The following is a 22,963-nucleotide window of genomic DNA, read 5'->3' on the forward strand; positions in this document are numbered from 1 at the left end:
GTTCCAAGATGGTGGGAATGAAACATTATAATCTGCCGAAGGTTTGAGGCTACCTTACAACAATCACAAACACAATATTATTACATATAGTCAACCCACTCTCCAACATCAACCCACTCCCCTAAGCCATCCAGTCTCTAGAACGCCTTGGTTCCTCTCGAAAAGCTCATACCATTTTCCAGCCTTGCCATATCCCCCTGCACTTACATCACCATCAGTGCCATTCTTCGTCTTCCAACAAAGGGATTTTCTTGTCTGCCACCCTCTATCCTACCGTAAGGTTGGAAAAAATCCCAAAACATGACGTCTATCTAGTTTGATCTATTATACGGTAGTATTGAAGCAGACAGAAGCAAAACGACCCTTATGAAGCAGCTGCCAAATATTAAGAGTAAAAAAAACAAAACTATTTCGACTCCAAGCGTGGCAAATTGGAAAAAATAAACTATACTGCATGTCAGTCCTGTATCATAACAGATGCACACAAAATCTCTGTCTACTTAATGACCAGCTCCTTTTTTATAGTACAGCCCAGAATACCCTGGGCAAGCTGGAGTGTCTTGTATGCGCCCCCCCCCCCCCCGGGCACATCTTACGAATGTGCCTACTAAAGGGGAGCAGCCACATAAACACCTCTCTATTCTCTCCTTTGTATAGGACCACAGGTTGGTTCATGAAGTGTTGGGGCTTTTTTCCTCCCCCCTAACCATGGGTTAGGTAATGACACTGGTAAACCTGTGACATCATTATGACGTGAATTAGTTCTGTAGCAACCACCAACATGCGGAGGCAGCTGCTTCCGCATTCGGAATATAATGCACTCGAATTGAGAGCTCTGTTCAGTGGTTTTAGTGACAGGGAACTGATTAATTTCTGCTGGCATGTCAATAAACAGATCAGCAGCAGGGATTGGTTAATGAGTTTCACGTATTAAAACATTTTTACAAAAACAAAGTATTATTTATGCCAAAAACAACCAATCACAGTTCACCTTCCATTATAGGGTAAAAAAAAAAAAAACAACGAAAATTCTTGCAACAAGTAATCCAATAAGTGCGATAGGTGCTGTATCTGACCATCTGTAGACTCAATAGGGTTTTAAAGGAGACTTTGTTGGTGTTCACTGGAGGGTTACCAAGGACCAGAACTTTCTCAAGATATACATTAACTATACAATACATATGGGATTCTGTCTCTTCAAATGAAGACGATTGCTCACATCTTGTATGTATGAACGATCAGTTTTAATTAAGACTAAGAAATTATCGTTCAGTCATCGACCCAATTATTTTGACATTTTAGTTTGACCCTTACAAATCGTCAGTATGGGGACAAACCATCATTAATACGATTGTTCGTCCCCATACATTTTGCATCTTGTCGGCAGTACATCCCCTGTTTACACGGGGTGATGTATGTGCTCCCGACAAACGATATTTTTTAGGAAGCTTAAAATATCAGCCAACAAATTAGATTTTTCTCGTTTGTCAGCTGATCGGTGCCATGTTCGCACAGGCCAACGATCGGGAACAAGCGTTGGAAAGTACGATCGTTCCTGCTATCATTGGTCCGTGTATAAGGGCCATGGTTGTGTCTAGTATTGCATCTCAGTTCCATTTAAGTGAATGGAGCTGAGCTGCAATACCGCATACAACCTGCGGACAGATGTGGTGCTATTTTTGGAAGAAAGCAGCTATGTTTTTTGTAATCCTGGACAAACCTTTTATGAGTAAAAAAAAAAAAAAAAAAAAGATACATTTATACAGAATTTGTTAATTATAGTTCCGTCAAATATGTTCCAATGTATTATGCATGGTCAGTTTTGTGCCCAGTGTGACATTTAGTATAATCTTTATTGTGTTTTCCCCATGTCTTACATGCATGATGATTATAGTGAACTCCGATATGTTCCAATCTATAATGTATGATCTTTGCAGCGTTTTTCTTTGTAATTGAACCTGACATGTGTGATCAATATAGTGTTTCTATCGTCCTGCAGCCTATGCTCATTACAGTATACCGATATATACTCAAGTAAATTAAACTTTTCTCCTGCTTACAGTAGTTCAGGCTGACACTTCTGATCATTATAGCGGTTTCCGTAAACCCCATTTAAAAATATATGATGGTCATACAGTGCTGACCCACATAGTCCAGTATGACACAAATCACTATTATAGTGCACACTTTCTTGTAGTCCAATCTTGCTGGCAGCAGCATGAGACAGATCTGGTTTTTCTGTGTAATATGGAAGTATTTTACACATACACATTGTGTTATCCTGTGTGGACCATGCATGAATCCTTATTTTTGGCATAAATGTGGTCCAGTCTTGCCTGTATGGGTATTTTGTATACACATATCATCCGTTGTAGTCCATTTTTGCATGTATGAGTATTCCATACACACATGGTGTTATCTCATGTAGTCCGATCTTGTAAAATTCTTACACACATACCGTGTAGTCCAGTATAGCATGTATAAGCATTTTATACCCAGGCATTGTTATCTCATGTAGTCCATTCTTGTGTGCATGACTATTTCATACACACATACTGTGTTATCTAATATAGTCAAAGCTGGCACGTATAGTTCATTGTTCACACGTTGCTTTATGTCATTTACTCCAGTCTTGTACGTAGGTGTATTTCATACACATGCATTGTCATATTCCGTGTAGTCCAGTAGGCATATTTCATACATACGTATTGCCATTTCCCATGTAGTGCAGTCTTGTACGTAGGCACATTTCATACATATGCATTGTCATACTCCGTGTAGTCCACACTTGCATGTATCAGTATTTTAAGATTTTATGTTTTCCTTTGTAATAAAGCTTTGAATGTATCAGTATTTATTTGATCTTCCTCTTTTGTTCTTTCATGTAATTCAGTTTCCTATGTTCCTGCATTCTCCCATAAACTCCAGTCTCGGGGGTACCATTATCCAATGTGCAGAATCCCATGCGGTCCAGTTTCATACCGGTCAGTGTGATATCTTGCATGCGCTTCTGTATTCTCCAGTATCCTACATATCAGTATAGGGTACGGTATGACTCAATATTGTACTCTGCATATCATTAACATATCCCGGTCTCAGATGTGTCAGTACTTTACATAGTATTACCTGCCATAAAATACACTGTATTGTAGGTCAGCGTCACATGTGTTTATTTCATATATGTAGTCCAGGGACCTATGTATTAATACTGTTCACAGGATATTCTCCCATGCAGTGTCATATGTATCAGTATGTATTGCTATGTAGCTTGTAGTCTATCTCCAAAATGATGTGGTATCTTAGGCGAAAACATTAAAAAAAATATACATCTAATATGATCCACAATATTAACATCATACAAACTGTAGTGCATGAACCTAAGTGACATGTCTTCCTTCATAGATTCATACAGATAGATAGAAATGATAGAAAATACAGTGTTAGATCATATGTTACGTTTATCTCTTATTTGTCAACAGTATAGTAACAAGGATGTGTCAATTATAATTGTACTGTATGCAAGAGAAAAAAAATATGTGTATATACACACTATAGAGCTCTACAATGTCACCATATATAATATATATAAACGTTCATATATATATTATTGTTATATGCAAAAAGCCACACGTTCTTTCTACAGTATATATAATAAAAAAGAAACAAATACTGCACTACCACTACTACACAATGACTATAATAATTCAGTACACAGTTCAGCAGTATTAGACCATATATCATATGTGTAAACAGTGCACCTAACTATATGGTACAGACCAACACATACCAATATGAATGTTATGAGAATTATTATTATAGCAATATAGAATAAACCCACGTGTGCTATTACGCATTCCACAGCGATACACATGGCACTGCCCTTGTACCCATTGTATAGTGGGGACCCCCTACATTTCAATATACTCCTATCACACAGTTCTGTATCAGGACACCCCATCCCCCTGCCGCATGTACCCATTCCCACAGCAGCCAGTGCCCATCGTTACCTGTTCTGGTTCTGTATTCTGGGGGTATGCCGCAGCCCACCAGCGTATGCCAGCCTTTTGCAGGGTCCTAGAAAAGAGCCAGACAAAGTGGAGACAGGCTCTGTCGGCTGGTTGTGTAGTGTCAGCCTCCTCTCTCTGCAGCCATAGCGGGTATATAGTGAAACTTTATCCTACAGCTCAGCCTCTCTGTCGGTACCTCCCACAGCTCCCCACCCCGTAACCAGCTAGACCTGCCACCCTCTATCTTAACCTTTCCACTGCCAGTCAGGGCACACAACACCGCCTGCTCGGTGACAATGCAGGGGTTAAAAGACAAGCTACAAAACCTACTGGCACCTCCAATAGTATAATAGAGACTATGTCGCTTATACATTATACATCAACCCTCTTGAAGGAATGACACCATCTCTGTCAGTACAAGGGTTAAATGCACGGCTTTAACCCTTCTATATCTCCAGATCTGGAGTGTTTGTTATGGAACAGTCAATATTCAAGTAACCCTTTCAATGGCGACTAATTATCTACATGAATCGAACCGGCCTGCAGAAGCCGTAAACAGTGAGATTAATGGCCTTTGTCTTGTTTTGTAATCATTAGTCTGTTTCGTCAAGTCCTGGCAACCCAGTGACTCTATTAATTTCAGTCCCCCCTCACCCACCATGCCATTATGTAAAGCTGGAGAAAGACATTTTGTATTAAAATAAGATATATTTTTAATAATCTCTGTACAGCGCCGTGGAATATGTTGGTGCTATATAAGAAATGGGTAGTAAATAAATACAATTCATTTTTAAGCGGTTTATGTTCTACTGAACATCCCCGACCTGTTCAGAACTCATCAGATTGCCTAACTGAAGGGCTTTTTGAATGGGGCGATTATTGTGTAAAATATTGTAGGATCGGGTAAAAGTTTGCAATCCTTGCCCAGTGTAAACGTGTTCAGCGATTACACGATCAGCGAGATACTGCTTACTTGATCAAATCTTTACGTCATATCTCCTCGTGTAAACCGGAATCTGCTAGTAGTTCGCGGACGAGACAGGAGGAAAGACAAAAAAGCGATCTGAGTTATGAAAAAAGATTTGATTATAAATGCATGTCTTCCCAATGTTAATGACTCGCCATATCGTTAGTAACAATTTAGCTCCACGTGTAAAAAGACCTATAGTCCTAACATAGACACTATGCGGATTATAGGCCATAAACATAAGAGGACCAACAAAAGTCCTTGAAAGCCACCAACCAGACAAGTTCCTAGAAGTGCAGAAACATAGAAGCCGCTGGTTTATAATCAGTAGCAAAGTTCACTGCATATTTAATAAAACCTCATAAAGATCAGGCAGGTAAATTGACCTGCATGTAACTGGTGATGGGGGCCTGAAGGTACAAACAAGAAGGTTAATACAAATGGGTTAATGCTGCTGGACAAAAGCTGCATAGAGAAAGACAAGTATGGGAGGGTATAAGGCAAGCATGGGGTAACGTGGAACGTTGGCTGCTGACGGATTGTGTTTCTGCCTCTGTGGCATCACTTTACAGCTATCCATAGACAGTAGATAACTGCAGGCAGATCTCACGTTAATGGGGGAATCATCCTATTTTACGGTCAGCCATAAGATCTTTTATGCTGGCCAAGGTATGGAAGAATGGTCAGCCAACTCAAGGTATGGAAAAATGGTCAGCCAACTCAAGGTATGGAAGAATGGTCAGCCAACTCAAGGTATGGAAGAATGGTCAGCCAACTCAAGGTATGGAAAAATGGTCAGCCAACTCAAGGTATGGAAAAATGGTCAGCCAACTCAAGGTATGGAAGAATGGTCAGCCAACTCAAGGTATGGAAAAATGGTCAGCCAACTCAAGGTATGGAAAAATGGTCAGCCAACTCAAGGTATGGAAGAATGGTCAGCCAACTCAAGGTATGGAAGAATGGTCAGCCAACTCAAGGTATGGAAGAATGGTCAGCCAACTCAAGGTATGGAAGAATGGTCAGCCAACTCAAGGTATGGAAAAATGGTCAGCCAACTCAAGGTATGGAAGAATGGTCAGCCAACTCAAGGTATGGAAGAATGGTCAGCCAACTCTTGGTCTGGACAGTAACTTTTAGGGTAGGGTCACACGGAGTGGCCGCTATCAAAGGTGCCCATATGCAATTTTACCGCAAATCGGCACGGTTTTTAAATTGATTGTTATCAGGTGCACAATTTTTCCACTAATCAGACGTTTTACCTCCACATCCGCACAGCCATTAACATTAAAACTGCTGTTTAGCTGCAAAATCATGCAGCCATTATCTATTTGAAAACCGTGCCAATTTGCGGAAAAACCACATCCCGGCGTGGTTTTCGTGGCCGCAGCTCCGTGTAGCCCTACCCTCAGTTATTGGTACAGTCTGACAACCCAAAATTGCAGGTGACTTCAATAGACTAATATGGGCAATTATAGCGATTGACTCATTTGTGCAACACTAAAGCTTAAGGCACACTAAAGTATTACACATTCGCGTTATACGGCAGCCATAACATGGTTTTCTACTATATCTCTAATTTATAGTGTGGCATGCTCCAATGCATGCTGTATTAGAGAGCTATTGCTTCAGGGAGGCACCAAATGGACCCGTAGACACTTTGTGTGCAGTTATACAGGGTCCCTGCACATGGCTTTGTTGTGTGCATGAGCCTTAAAGTGACTTGAGTTGCATTAATAGCATGCAGATGTAGCATTTCATCTAAAAAAAAATAAAACCAAAAACAAAACATGTGAATCCAAGACTGTTCTATTTCTGTGTTACTGTAGCTTTAAGGAGACCTTCTATTAAGATCTGGCACATAGATGAATATCTGCTCTGATCCTTCCCATCCTCACCTGTTACACAGACAGGGCAGGTATGTGGGCAGGCCCAGGGGCCCAATCAGCCAATTGGTCTGGTTGGCAAGTAGCCAAGTCCTGCCCATCCAGACATGGTTCAGATGTAAGAACTCAACCAGCTCATAGGAAGCGGAGCATACGAACAATACATCTATATACAAAGTCAAACAGAATTATGGAGCTGACAGAAGATCCGTCTTTCGCAATCAGAGATGAGCTCTTGCTCTATATTTTACATGGTTATCATCAGTCATTGGAAACAAAGTTATGTATATGACGACATTTTCAAAGAAACAAAACTGATTACTGTGATAAAAACATCAGTACTTATATAAACTTCAAATTATGAAAAAAAAATTCAGACGTTTCACATTTATAGCTCAATCAGGGACAACTAATACGGCCTCCATTACAGCTTTTACTGGGGTTATCAACCAGCTTTACAAGATTCCTGAACGGCAAATTGACCTAGTATGAAGTAGTATGTCCTACGCTCCTATATTTCTGCTTAGTGCGACCGATTAGCCATTTAGAAGTCTGGGAAAGCTGGGTGACAACACCTCTTGGCTGTAATGGTAGCTATATTGGTGGTCATCCAGCTTTCTTTTCCAACTTTAGCTTGTTACCACTAATGCACAAGTCGTTCATGTGCCTTGCTGCAAAAAAATGTTTGTACTATAGATAAATAAATGCTACCCGAGAAACATTTGAAACATGTCCTAAATCTGATAAGATCAATGAAACAGTCATCTATCAGTCTTAATAACACATAATGATAATATTTAAAAGGGGCATTGCCAGCAGATGACATCTATCATCTACCCACTGGATAGATGATAAATGATAGATTAGTTGTGGTCCAACTGCTGGGACCCTAACGATCACTAGAGTGGGAGATCCCAGTATGCCCAACGCACCCACAGTGAGGAGGGGTTTGCATGTCATGACTGTCTAGCATGTGCGCTGCTGCCCCATACAATTGGGAGTTACGGAAATAGCCGCTGCACTGGAATACCCATTTAACAAATGTTTTCCAGTCATATCATTAAAGGAGTTTTCAGAGGATAAAAAAAAACTAACTTCTAAATATATTATATTCTTGAGACTTTTATAATCTCTCTCTCTCTATACATATATATATATTCTTACCTTTAGAGTTCTTCACTGTTCTGTCGCTGCTACTGTTTGGGCCCCCCCTCTACAACAGATCACCTGAGTGGGTTGACCAGTCATGGCCCACTGTAGTGACGTCACTATGGTTGACATCATGGTTAGCCAGCCCACCCATCTGACGGTCAGCAATCTTGAGTGCAAGCAGATGCAGTGTGGATAAAACCTGTAGTGGCGATAAAATGGTGACAAATTCCATCATTGATTGACTCTAGGTAGGGACGGGATGTCCCCTTGGAGACAGGAACCAGAGTAGGAGCATTCTCTGTATGTTGGAACTATACCAAAAAGGCCTCATGCACACCACAAAGTTGCACAGACCTATATACGGCGGCACAGAAGCCGTATAGTGCCTTAATGAGAGGCATTGCTTCTAGGAAAGAATACCTCCATCATACGCCATGCGATAGAACTCTTTTTTTTCACAGATTCTGTATGAAATCAGAGGCTTACGTAGGTACCGTATGGGAAAACAGATTTCTATGGGTGCTGTATAACGGACAGGTTCCTTTTACATGAAACCTAATGTGAAATATTACAGGGGTTCTTCAGGAAAATCCTTAGAATAGGAGATCAATGTTTGATCAAGCTGGAGTCTGACCTTGAAGACCCCGGCTGAACGGCACAAGTTCCCCTTCAGGCGAGCCGCAGTGCCTGTGTAAACAATGAAGGGAACAGGACCTCCACCTATCAACCATTGATGGCCTATGGTAAGGATAGTCCACCAATGTTTACATCCTGAAGAAATCAGCCAAATGATCTGTCCATCTATGGAAGCATTTCAGGCAATTTAAGGATAAGGTTGTCAGCTAAATGGTTCCTTGTGCTACTGCTGCTACATCCGCCAGAGACACCCTCTTACAATTCGACCCGTGAAAAGATGCTTGCTGCTGAAATTCAATGGAATTCTTTGTTAAAGACATTAGGAACAAGTGGTAAATCCCATATTAGAAACAATGTCTTCAAGAGCAGTCTCGATAGAACAATTGTAGTGGTAAAAATAAAGAAAATACTCTTCACTTTAATTCTACGAGGGCTCTTAGGAATGAAGTATGAACTAAGATAGCCTTTGCCGAAGACCACTTGTAGAAAATTGAAGACATCACAAGACTCAGAGTCACATATATTTTAATCTGATATTACTGTGGAGATGTCCTATCAGATCTTACAGTAGATGAGAAGAGTACAAGACTCCTTAAATAAGAGGTCAGAAGAGGCTTAGATCAAAGCAGGTCCTACAAAATGTCCTGTAACAAATATAATGAGAACATACGCTAGGAGGATTGTCTTTTATGGGCTACTTTACTGCGTCGATCTCTTCTCCACCAGGTTCCAGTAGCACAAACGTGTTACCTTCTGAATAATAACTTAAGGGGATAAGCAAGGTCATTCAATGTATAAAATATGGCATATAGACAGGCAAGCTTCCTTAAGGGAGAGAAATTACTCATTCAAAATTTATTAAGCCATCTTGGTGTTCGAGCTGACAAATGACTACCGCCTATCTCCGTTCTTCACACAAAATCTTGTTTTATACAAAAATCTTCACTTAAAAAATGTAAATACCTTCCAGAGAACTCAATAAATATCTTCAGATTGATGGAATAGGAGGTCAATCCAAAAAGATTAAAGCATCAATTTTGTGGATAAATAGGATGGTAGACTCCCAAACAGGATGGGTGGCTGCAAAATAACTCTTGTATTACTATTATTTCTCACTGTCTAACAGGAAAAATCCAACCTGACTAGTTTATTATCACTTCAACATGAACCCCCACCCCATAGATAAGGTCATCGGTGGATCCCAATGACTTCCACAAAGCCCGCTGACAAATATCTAACGTCAATAGCCAAAAATCTGCAATCATTGACAAATGATATCATTAACAAAAACTATACGGATAGGCTCTTTGGCTTCTTATGAAATATTGTCTTTAGTGTGTATTTCTGAAATAGGGGAATTGGATTGTGACATTGGGGACTTGGACTGACGAGCATGATGACAGCTTCTGCAGAATATGTTGGCGCTATGTCAGCAACTGGAAAAAAATAAATACCAAAAAGTAATAAGCAGAAACTGCCCCAAGAACCGCTATTACCGCCGTCTATGAGCTAGAACTAAGAGCCGCTACAGCTCTGCCGGACCTGGTCCGTTCTTGTAGGACATGGTCTGCCATTCATATGAATAGCTGGCATGTAATACTACAGTTCCCTTGCAGCAGTCAATATAGGGTTAGATACTTCCCCGCCGGCAATAACAGCTGATCACCAGGGATTTCGAGGGCCGGACCAATGTGATCAGCTGTCTTTAGAGAATTACTATTTTTGTATTTTGCTCAGCATATTGCATCAGTGCTAAAACTACGATGAAGAAAAAGTGTAATGAAACGATTTGCACTTTTTCCGTGTTTTGATCCACTCCCGCTTTTGGCTTACAAATACTGAAGCAAAATACTGACGTGTGAAAGTAGCCAAATATTCCAGCTAGCCATACACTCAAATTTGCCAAAATGGCAAATGTAGACCATTTTCTAACGAGTAAACCCGACAAACACCAACCAAAGGCAGATAGTTGTGAAAAAGTATATCCGATGAATGGGATTTTGGGTGCAGCCATCGACATACTTGGAAAGTCGTTCATGAAAAAATACAGATGTGCACCCCATCAATAGAAGCTCAGGGCCCAGGTGACATATCAAGGTAGAGATCGATCTGCCAATTGTAGGCGATTTATTGTTTTAACTTGATATCGTCGCCCACCGAACGACAACCTTCACAGACTAACTGTGAATGACAAGTCATCCAGAAACGGGCGCTGTGAAACCTGTAGTGGAAGGCTAGCTTTACATTTAGCTATTACCTTTAGGCAACTTTATCAGCACTATCACCATACCAAAATGTTTTGGAACATGTTGATTGTTGGCCTACGATACGGCTGGCAATCCGTATATCTCCCAATATGCTTTCAAATTAGTCAATCAGTCGTACAGACTAGCTTACTACTATAAGCAGTGAAAAAGTGCGCTCAAAGCCAGCCATGAAAATCTGCTGTTTATACTGCTATCATAAATAACAAGTACTTAATATGGGCCCTAGGAGGTATCTGCCAGTAATCCTTCTCCAGTCCTACTACATGTGCAAACATTTTAGGAAAAGTAGCAGGATTTAGGCAGCTCTTATTCCTGGCTGGGAGGCAGCTTGCTGCATAAGTAACCTCCCCCACTTCTTTGTATGCAATGGATGCCTGGAAAGGTAAGCCACTTATATGCTCTCTATGTCCAAAGATGCACAGACCAAAATAAAATGAACCACTGTTCTCTCTGCTAGATTTCTACAAGACTGCTTATTTCAGGAAATTGCAGACTTTATCTCACTCCAATGCAATCCTGATATCCTTATACTAGAACATAAAATAAACATTATTAAAATGTCAGGGGAAGATACCAGTTCATTTTAGTACTGGGTTTACCTACAAAGGAAATGGCTATAAATCTAGCCCATTGAATCAATATATGGAACGACAATTACGGCATACTCTACCAGTAATAAAAAAAATAGCCATTCAACACCAGTAGGTAGATATCAGACAACACGGGAAAACTTTGCTCATTCATTACAATGTTTATACCAGCATGTTTTATTTTATTAATCACAGATTTTTTTTTACTTGAAAGGACAAAATATCCGCTCGGCTTATAAAGAATAGATAAAAGATTTCTACAGATAGAGCTTTAGTAACCCTCTAGGCCGTGATAGATTGGCAGCACATAAATCTCCCTACCCCTCTTCAGCGCACACAATATATGTCTAGAGGGTGTGAGCTCTTGGCAGATCTTCTCTCAAGTGACCACAGAATAGACCAGTGACCCATAAAAAGACATCAATACTTTTCTCACTTTAGTTGCCAATTCTGGGTTCTATAAAATCTACCGTTCTGGCTTCCCCATTAATTTCATGTATCTGCTGCCACTGGAAATGAAATATTATGGTGAATTAGTGACATTTCAGTACATATGAATCGTTTGACATTGTAAAATGCTTCCTTATTGTCGGGTTATTGCAGGTAACAAAAGAAACAAGTATAATAGATCGGTCAAAGCAGCAATTATTTTAAAGGAATTCTTTCATCATTATTGTCGCGGGTTTGGTGCTCTATATCGTTGGCAAACAGCTAAATTTGCAGGGGTGACTTGCAGTTGGCGGCTCATTTTCCCTGCATTGGCCGCTACAGGGAAAATGTAGTATTACATGCGGCCATTCAAATTAATGGCTGTCCATATAATACATGGATGGACCAAGTCGATCAAAGGGAAAGGCACTTTTGCTCATATAAGAGGGTCCTGAGAGGGGAATCACCTTCTATGACATCTATATGCCCTAATACTGAATATGAAAAGGCGTGGTTCAAAACCTTTTAGGCTGGATTTTCGCACTGCAGTTCTTTGCAACGATTTCGGCTTAGCCTTACTCTTCTAGAAGTTTCAAAGTTGAATGACGGAAACAGGTACCGGTGGCGGTTATTTTCTCAAAAAATGTTGGTAAAATGTTTTAGAATTTTGGCTCAGAGATACAACCTAAAGTAGTCCAGGACTGAACTCGGTTATTGCCCCTGTATAAACATGATTCCCAATTTCTTATACCTTAACTATGGCATCTTTGTGCAGTGTTAGTCTCGGGTGCTCTCTAAGAGCACTCCTTTAGGCCAGGATCACACATACAATTTTGATGGAGTTTTTGGCTCAGTATTTTGAGTCAAAACCAGTAGTGGATCCAAAAGGAAGGAAAGCTATAAAGAAAAGATGGATGCATCTCCTTTCTTTTGTGTCCACTTCTGTGTTTGGCACAAAAAAAAAAAAAGAGCCAAAAACTGCCTATAAACTGTGTGTGTGATCCTGGCCTTAACTATGGGCACGACTGACAGCCACACTGCCTATGTATATTAGCTAAACATTGCGGTGACATTTATAAAAATTCTGGTCTGTCATTCGGTGACAGCTCTAGAGTACAATGCCTCTCCACCTTCTGTCTGCTTGTGATTCAGCGTAGGGCAGAGCTTCCCATAGAACTGTTTCCTCCGCTTCCTGCACAACCCTTGGATATAGAGGCCTCTTCTTGTATAAATATCACATCTATTTGCATCTTTTCTTTCTTTTTGTTGGTGAAGGGATGTGTTTGTTTTGGGTTAGAGCCAGAGAGACACACACCAAAAAAACCCTCAGAACTAGAAAAATCCAGCTACATATTTAAACGGAAATGACCCAGAATGCCTTGCTTGGCAGACCGATGATATCAAGGGAGGGAGAAGCAAAAGAATAAAGATCCCTGACAGCACAAAAGAACTTATCGCTACTATACACCGTGCATTCCTATACGCTGTACAACGCAAGGACGAATCGCAACACTCCAATGTATTTCTCTAGAAAAATAACAAATGTATTCTAATTTTTGCATTGTGATTCTGTTCTTTAATATTTTGCTTATCTTTTTTTTTTTTTTTTCATGCGTCACTGTTGTTACTGTAGCAAATTACCATTTTGTATTCTTAGCAGCCTTAGGATAGGTTTGTGGTATGTTGCATTTGTATTTAGGGGATGGATCCTAAAAGGAGGTAAACGTCCCATTTGCATACAGAACCTCAATGAAATTTGCCAAATTGCCAAATTCAAGTTTTTTTTCCCCGACCTTTTATTTCCGTGTAAGCAAAAATAATTAACGAACATTCCACTGTTAGTAGATTTGGTTGGAGTATAGAAGTCAGGAATTATCAATGAACATTTACAGATGGAGTCTCAAAGTCAAATTTCCCAAAAAAGCCTCCAATAGCAAAACATATAGACAGGGAAACGGCCTGTCCTCATCCATGTATTTGTTTTTTCGTAGGGGAGTAGAACGATTAGAACAATAATGAAGACATGAAACAAGTTGGTTTTGTAACAGTTCAAGAGATAGGACAGAAACCCAAAAGGAATAAAGAGACCCTTACTGCTCATCTACTAAAGTGGTGTCCTTAGCCAGAACGAGAGGTGAAGACTTGGGTGGAAATGCCAACAGGAGTATATTCCGGTGAGCCTAAGCTCTGATACAAAAATGGGCACCTAACACAACAGGGCCGCCAAGGTCAACCAGATGAAAACCATTTATAAGTGACTTTGGAGCCAATCACTTGCTACTAGGATCTATAATTTATCGGTTGATTCACAAATAACCCAGTAGACCTCATTGATAAGTCCTGTGCTGTGTGTGCAATGATAAAGTTTACAATCCAGTGAGAAATGGTCATACACATGGAAGGTGGGCTAAAGAAACCCTAGCCTGACTCCTGGGAAGGCCCACAGGATGGCTGACCAACCTATCGGGAAATCTTTTGGGGTGGCCATTGAAAACAAAAGAATAATGCAGATATCAGCCAAGTAGAGGAGAGGAGGCCTGCCTAAGAGACCTGGATCGTGATTCAGGTGAATATGGAATCTGCCCAAGAGAAAGGAAAAAGTCTGCAAATGAGTGGAGCAGAGCGCCCGGTGGAGTGTTAGGGTACGTTCACATGGAGCTTTTTGCCGCGGAAAAAAACGCTCGCGGGAAAAAGAAACGACATGACCTTTCTTCGGGCGTTTCCATCCCTGACCTCCCATTGTCATCAATAGGAGGCAGAAAAAGCATTTTTTGCTGCGTTTTTTTGCCCACGACGCTCAATGGCCACCGTCGAAAAAACGCGGCAAAAAACGCGGCAAACAGCGTGCAGGCAGCTCGAAACCTGCCTCAAAATGCCTTCAGGAATTTTCAGGCAGATTTTTCACCTGCAAAAAACTCTGTCTGAAGAGGGCCTTAGAGTAGTTTCCACATTTTTTGTTTCCTGTGTTAAAACATGGGAAATCAGACGTCACTACAGATGAGAAACTGCATCGTGGGCGAACTCTTCTTTCTGAATGCCAATGTAATGTGGAGTCTATTGTTAGGAGTCATTCACATCATTGAGGGTAACTAAAAAAAACTACTGGGCTGTGTATGCGTGGAACAAGCAAGAAAATATCTGGCTCCGTTCCTACTGAAGTCAAAAGATGTGGATCTCATGGAAATAGGATCACTATAGTTTGCATGATGTAGGACAGGTGTTTTATATATTCTATCATTAGCATGTTCATTCTGGCTATGGATCAATTCATATTATTATTGTAATAAATTGCATTATTGGAATGATATTGAAAATTGTTCCCATAGTTTCTTTGCACCAAAATTCATGGACAGTTGCTGAATAATGGCTGTGATGAGAGGAATATCTTCCGGTCAAAAACTATTTTGAAGCCCTTCCGATACATATTTCAGTCGATGGAAGAAATTCTCATCAATTTGGTACCATAGATGTAACAGGTACTGCACCCACTGCTTGTTACTGGTCAGTTTGGTAGAAAATTCCTGGTCCGTGACATCTTAAGAAGTTTGGTGTCTTGCACAGATTAATCTGGAATCTCTCAAGACCAGAAGAGAGGAAGACTGATCATAGATAATCAATAATAACATCACTAACTAAACATGTGAAAGTGCCAGTAACAGATTTATAGCCCATGCATATTACCGTATTACAGCTCTGTACAACCTCTGTACTGTTATTACGGTCTAGCCTTAGGGCTAGTTCACACAGAGTATTTTTGCGCCGTTTTGGACGTGGAAACCGCGTCGGAAACCGTGCCAAAAAACGCCCTTTATTTTGAGTTGTCCTCTTGGAGGTCCACATTACAGGTGAATTTTATATATGGGTGAATATTATATATTATTCTATAACTATTCAATAATCCATCACCTCTCATATCCTGTTCATTCTATTTTTTTGCCTTTCATACAGCTTGGATATCACCTCCCTTGCAGATACAGTCCATATTCTATAAAGAGGATTGCCAGCTCTCCGGACAAGTCTGTTTTAATAAATACTTTCATTACTAATGAAATAAGAATGCTAGCTCACTATTTCTTAAAAACTCTACGCTGTCCCGCTCCTGGTATTTCTCCTCGAAATGTATAAGTAAATTAACAACTGGGCATTACTATTGCCCTTGTCAATAGGATGTGTCCTTACATAGTTTGACACTGTTAAAGTATGTAGGGACACAAGCCATCGACAAGTGGAATGGTAACACCCAGTTGTCAATGTATTCATTTCCAGGAGGAATAACAGAGGAACGTCACAACACAGAGTTTTAAGAAACAGTGATCTGATATTGTAATTTCATGTGGATTGCAAGTATTTAATAAAACAGACATATCAGGAGAGCTGGTGGGTCCTCTTTAACCATTTTTCCTGAAACCGCCTCCATGTTGTTTTATTACCCACCAGGGCGGAGTTAGTGGCAGATGAAGCTGCCATCATTAAGAAAATAACAGTGAGGGATGGTAAGGCATCCTATTGTCCTATTTTTTTCACGCTTCACGCATCCCTCCAGTCCTCTAGTCTATGGGGGATGCCCGATATCACATCCCGCAGCGCAGAGCACGGATGCACCTCGTCCGAGATGCACAACGCCCGTGTGAATCCGGCCTTAGTTGTATGTTTGAGAGCAGATATGGCTGATCTATAGTTAGTTGAAAGATGTGAAACTCACCAACCTCGATCCAACATCAAAATGGCAACACCCAGATCATGAGGTCATTTTTCTTACAAAGGAAGTATTTTTGTTGGTAAAGGAAAATGTATCTATCATACTACCAAAAACCACACTGGTATCCCGAAAAAGTCACCCAGCGATGTATCTTACTTATTGCATGCTATAAGCAAAAAATGATCTTTCGATTTCGGTCCTCATAATACATATTGTTTTAAGGGTGCCCTAAAATCCCACAAAATAAGAATGCTTTGTGTGAATAGAAATTAATTTTTTTCCATTCACTCAGATAACTGGCTAGTTCATGGTCAACTAAAAGATGCAATAAACAAAAGAAAAAAAAAAAAAAGACAACGCAACAAACCCATGTCACACTCGCAACCAAGGCAGGTAAATTGAATAAAATGATGAGAAACAAAATCCTTCAGGGATAAATGTAAGTGCTTGTTTATAAGGACAGATAGAATACGCTCCCAGGGCCAATGCCTTCATGTGCCTGCAGTTCACGTGCTGAAAACACTGGAACATTTTTTGTCTGACTCAATGGCACAGAGAAAAGTGAACCCGGTGGCCGCAGTACTCTTATTTTTAGGCCGGGTTCCCATGTAGCTTAAACGCTGGGGAATTTCTGCAACTGAATCCTGCGAGGAAATTCTGCAGCATTTACTGTAGCAGCAACATAAATGAGAATTAGAAAGTCTCATGCTCACGCTAACGGAGCCTCCGACGCAGATGTGAACATAGCCTTACCAGCGTTTTTGAGATTCCGCTGCAGAAAATCTGCAGCGTATCCTGTGTGGGAACATGCCCTTAGGCCCTATTCACACAGAGCATTTTGCAGGGAGGAACAATTTTAACCTGCCTGCACTTTCTTTTGGCGTTTTTTACCCGCAGCCATTGAGCACCACAAAAAACGCCTTTCTGTCTCCTATTGATTTCAATGGGAGGTCAGAGGCAGAAGGACATGCCGCTTTTTTTTTTCTGCAAGCGGCTAAAAGAGACCGCCTCCAATTGAAATCAATGGGAGGTTATTTCAGACGTCTTTTGGGGCTGATTCAGATACGGCTTTCCTGTGTCAAAATCAGCGCCAAAAAACTCAGTGTGAACTGGGCCTTAGAGAGCTCTGCCTGTATTATGCTCTAGTCACAGAAGTTTCAGTGCTTAAAATGCAATAATTTGGCTGCTGTAGAAACAAAATGTCAGATTACCTGATTTTTTGGGGAAACAGTAGACCTACACAAGCATTTCTGGTGTTTTACCAGCCTGTGGTTGATACTTCTAAAAATATAATTAATTGTTGGCAGATATAGATCTGACCAAAGGGTGACCATAGGGTCACATTTTAAGAGCTTTAAGATGTGGGTAATTTTATAATATATCGTTATTGGGGCCAGAACTCTTTATATATTTTTCTGATATAGACATCTCTGCAGCCGCCACTAGGGGGAGCTTATCGAAGACAGCTCTCTTTGAAGAAAAGAAAAAAATTTATAGTTCATTCTCAATTAGTCATACTGGTTTTAGCTATAAAAAAACAAACAAAAAGAAAAGAGGTGATCACGCTGGATATCCACTCTTGTATATTACAGAAGTGACACAATTTAACGCCACCAGTGGAACACCCAAAAAATATTTTTTGTTTTGTCTAAAAAGTTGGACATACCCCTAACCTTCAGAATTATTTTAATGCACCTGGATCTCCCTTTTCCAAGATATAAAAGGGAGCAATGTGCCTGTGCCTTTCAATTTAGCGGGGTACATCACTTATATATTACTGTTATTGCCTCATACAATGTATGACACCCTCAAATCATGACTGCATAAGTTGAAAGGATAGAGGGTCGGGTTCATCACCCCTTCTCAGGGGGAAATGCCCAACTGATTTATTTTTTATGGTATTTCTTTAAAAAATATATTAACATTTGTGATCGTTAATCACTCCTCTACAGTAGGACCGTCCGTCTTTTAGGTTAAGAGTCTATTTAAAATGGCAATTGGGAAAAGCTGAAATGAGCTAAAGAGAGCAGCTGTGTAACTGGCGGTAAAGTGGTTAATTCTCTGTTGCCATAAATCGGATGTTTTTATTCCTCTTAAATGCTGTAATTATCACCCAGTGCCGCAAAGCTTCAATTTTAAGCAATTAGGGCCAACTGAGTCATATCAACACCAGTTTATTCCTATGTGCTGAATAATTACTTGATACCTACTTAGAGGTAATAATGCTTATTCAGTGTTTGCCCCTAGGGAATGTGGATTTCCCAGTGCACGTGCCAGAGGTGGAGCTTTGTGTTCCTGGTGCATTATGGGATGTGTAGTTAATTGAGTGTTTAAGTTGAGTTCAGCTGGATGTCGCTGTAGATGTGCGTTGAAAAGAAAAGTTTGATTCAAAATGAATTCACTCCAGCCATTATAGATCAAGTTCCTCTGTCATCTGCATTTGCTTAAGTGAATTTGAGCAGTATTTTTTATTTCTGATCATTTATTTTGATAGACTAATAGTTCTCTTGGTGCCCAAAGTAAGGAGTTTCATAATCACCCTTGGTTGCTGAAGTTCAACATGATAGCGGCCTTATGGACAGTCATAAAATAAATTGCCCCCTGTTGCCTCTATTCACCCTGGTCCCAATATAAACAAAATAAGCACTCGATCTACATACCTATGTAGAAGCAGCTCTGCAGAAATAAGGGCCTGTTCACATCTACGTTGGAGGTTCCGCTAAGGGCCTCCATCACAGATCCGGCCGAAAAAAAACACCAAACCATAGCAATGCAGCATGGTGCGCTATTGTTTCCAGTATAACGACCAGCAGCCTGACGGAAACCCGACAGAACTCATTCAAGTCAATGGTTTACGTAGAGTGCCGATGGTGTCCGTCATACACCGGTACCGATGCACCCGATATTTTCGTTGTTCCGCTCTTCTGACGGAGCAGAGCGACGAAACCACCAATGTAGGTGTAAACCGGGTCTAAGCCCAAGCAGAAGAGCAAAGAAGTCACGTCTGTAGATCACACGACCACTTAATTCTGCGCAGACACATCTACATAGACGTGGAGACTGGGCGTCTGCTTTGTTTCGATCAGAACCAAGTTGACGGGGTAATACGAATAAGAAGAATAATTTCTGGAAAAACGCATTAGTGAATTAAATATCTACCTATTTTTGCTCCATTACCTATATAATGGTCACCCCCTTTAACACACGCCGTGTGTGTAATATAACATGTGGGATGTGTGTAACATACATACCAGTTTCAGATCTTTATGCAACATAAAAACGAAATATTTATTTGTATAGTGAGATTGTTCTATGTAGCAAGGCACCACTGGTCTTATGTGGATAGGCGGCCTGTAGCCCCCCATGTATTGGGACCTAGCTGCAATTGCAAACACCGCAATCTCTATATTTCTGAGAGATGGCTGAGCGAAGGATAGCATGTGGGTGCAATAATCTACACATATTCAGGTGTTACAATGATTCTAGTAATTTCTTTGAAAAGACTATAACATCACAGTCTATAAACCAGGGTGACGGCTCTGATCTGCCTGACACATTACTGAAGAACAAATAAACATTTTGTCTACGTTACCAGAATATGTTTTAGACTAATCAGGAACTCACTGAGCGATGGGAGAAACTTAGATTCTCTCACTGATTGACTGCCAGGGAGAGGTATCCTGAGTGTGACCCGGTGACAGACAAACAGCTACATGAAAGTAAATATGGCTGAGAAAAAGTACCAGTCAGACAGCTACTTTCTGACCCAGGCAGGAGAAGTCTGTAGAACAACCAGCTGAACTTACAAGAGAAAGCCGGCACACATTTACTACACATAAGGATTCAGGAGCACAGTCAGGTTTTCACTTTTGGCTAGAAGTATGCTTTATTAACCATTGTAAATGGCTTTCGAATAAAGTCCTTCTGCTTAATGTCTCACTTACCTTAGAATGTAAGCTCTAGGGAGCAGCGTCCTCGGAAACGGTTCTGCTCTTAGTTATTGTATTTTGAAACTTGATATGTTCGGATCGTCATCCTGATTATACATTAGTCCTGAGCGTCTGGCTTCTAATTAAAAACACACAGCGAGCAACCAAAATGTAATATTTGATCTCTGTTGTATCCCGATCCTTCACTGGCAATAGAATTACAAGAAAAAGAAATTCATTACATCTATGGCAATATAAATCAAAAACAACAGTTAGCCGCAGATCAAGTCAGTTTTCTTACTACAAACAATAACAGGTTATCACATAGACTTACTGGCATAAAAGACTCAAAGTACAGCGGGATTTTAAAAGAGCCCTTTCAACAAAAAAAATCACAGGTAAATACATGACCTTGTGGTCTTCTATTAAGCTGCCTCTTATCAAAAAAGACCTAGGAGCTCTCCTGACATGTCTAGTGTAGCAAATACTTGTATTCCCCATAAAATAACAATTTGGTATCATCTTGTCTTAAAACGCTGCATTATGCCATTCCTCTGTTATTCCTCCTGGAAATTTATGGGGGGGGGGGAAATTGGACGATGGGGTGATACCATTCCCCTTGTCAATTGAGTGTTTTCTTGACACTGTCCAATCAGTGCGGACACAAAGACAGATGCAAGTTATGAAGTGATACATTAAATGCTCCCTTATTGTTGCTTGACTAGGTAGATCTGCCATCAGGACTTTAGCAAAGCTGGGTGACAACCGATGTAATGGTCGCCATATAAGCCGTTACCCATCTCTCCTGGAAACAGAACTGCTGAATAGGATGTTCTAACGCTTTACAGAAAAGAAAAACGCAAGAATTTTTTTATTTTCAAGAGGAATGGTCTTTAAAGGGGTTATGTGGGGACCAAAATGTATTAGGCATCTATTCACGGCAGTATGTTCGTACACTCGCTAATATACATTCCGGTCCCCGATGCGCTGATTCTGAAATTTTCATAGCGCTGCCGGGGGATCAGAAGTCTAGTTTCTTTAGTTGACTTCTTTGATGACGATACGACTATTCGTCATGTGACCAGCACCGCTGTAATCCATGTGCAAGCAATAGCAGTAGTACAGCGATTACTTAGAGTACAGCGGGGCCAGTCACGTGACGAAAAGTCGTATCGTCATCAAAGAAAACTGTGCAACTAGACTTCCGGTCCCCCGGCAGTGCTCTAAAAATCTGTGAAAATCTCAGAATCAGCGCGGCGGGGGACCGGAATGTATATTAGCAAGTGTCCTCACATACTGCAGTGAGTACACCGCTAATAATTTTTGGTCCCCACATAACCCCTTCAAATTGATCCGTGGCTAAATAGTAGTTGTCAGCGGAGTTAAGAAAACAAGAGCCTGTTAATACTCAATTATCCAGCAATACAACTGAGGCATGAGGTACCTTATGTCTCTTACCTCAGTCACATTGCCGGTTCTTTGTGAATATGTCTGCTTCCGCTGTGTGTAAAAAGGTTAGAATGGGTTAGATAAACTGTTTTCTCATTGGTACATCTATGTATTTATCCCCAAATTCCTAGGCAGCGAGGAGGTGCAGGCGGTGAAGAATGCAGGAGGATATGATTACTGCGCCCCTAAAACTGAGAACTGTAGGATTGAAAATCCCCTTGAAGCAGCTGAGGGATATTACTGGTACTGTAGCAGGACAGCTGACACACAAATCTGATAATCCAACACCCCCCCCCCCCAATCTATATCAAGATGGTAGTCTTATGTTACAAAAAGCGCTGTGGCAAATGATAGGCCTTCACCCCAGTAATAGGTCAGATTAGAGCAGAGACTGCGTATTGTACTAACCTGCCTATACAGTTACATACGTCTGCGTTTGATTCCCATTCTAAAAAAAAAAAAAAGTATACAGTGCAGAATTATTTTTCGAGGGATGCCTTTGTATTAAAAAGCTATCAGACACGTGCCAAGAGGACATACCTTTGGCAAATAAAGTCTATAGGCATACCAGCCTATACATTAGGAGAAATCGGATTGTGAACAGAGCCTAAGGGTCTATTCAAACGGCATTTGGGACATCTATTTGACATATACGTCTGGGAATACTCCCAATATATACGTATACCAGCTTGGCAGGCCCATAGGTCTGTGGACATGTTCACATTTTAAACGTTGTAGAGTCATTTTTTAGATGTTGGATAAGTCCCTTATTATCATGAACATTCAACGTCATTCCAAAAGCGCAGGGGGATAAGCAGCTGCCAGACTCTACTGGCAACACCTATCTGTGGGCAGAACATAAAATTAGACAGGGTTTCCCCCTTCAGTACCTATAGACAGTAGATATTCAGTTAGATTATCACAATTGGCAGGATATGAAAACCAAAAGCGAGCC

At 40.6% G+C, this 22,963-nt stretch overlaps 1 protein-coding gene across 2 annotated transcripts in view; it reads right to left on the reverse strand.

Annotated features, from left to right (window-relative positions):
- The window catches only part of RARA (retinoic acid receptor alpha), a 117,513-nt gene extending 96,748 nt beyond the window's left edge, over positions 1-20,765 (reverse strand). Inside the window, exon 1 of one of the 2 annotated variants that reach the window (XM_075845947.1) lies at positions 20,575-20,765. The gene's annotated coding sequence lies outside the window, so the exon portion shown is untranslated. Of the gene's footprint in view, positions 1-4,007; positions 4,151-20,574 lie in introns of those variants that run through there. The other variant, XM_075845946.1, reaches the window with a different exon arrangement.
- Between the last annotated feature and the right edge of the window lie 2,198 nt (positions 20,766-22,963).

This window comes from Rhinoderma darwinii, chromosome 13, assembly GCF_050947455.1.
Source record: "Rhinoderma darwinii isolate aRhiDar2 chromosome 13, aRhiDar2.hap1, whole genome shotgun sequence".
Taxonomy (NCBI): domain Eukaryota; kingdom Metazoa; phylum Chordata; class Amphibia; order Anura; family Rhinodermatidae; genus Rhinoderma; species Rhinoderma darwinii.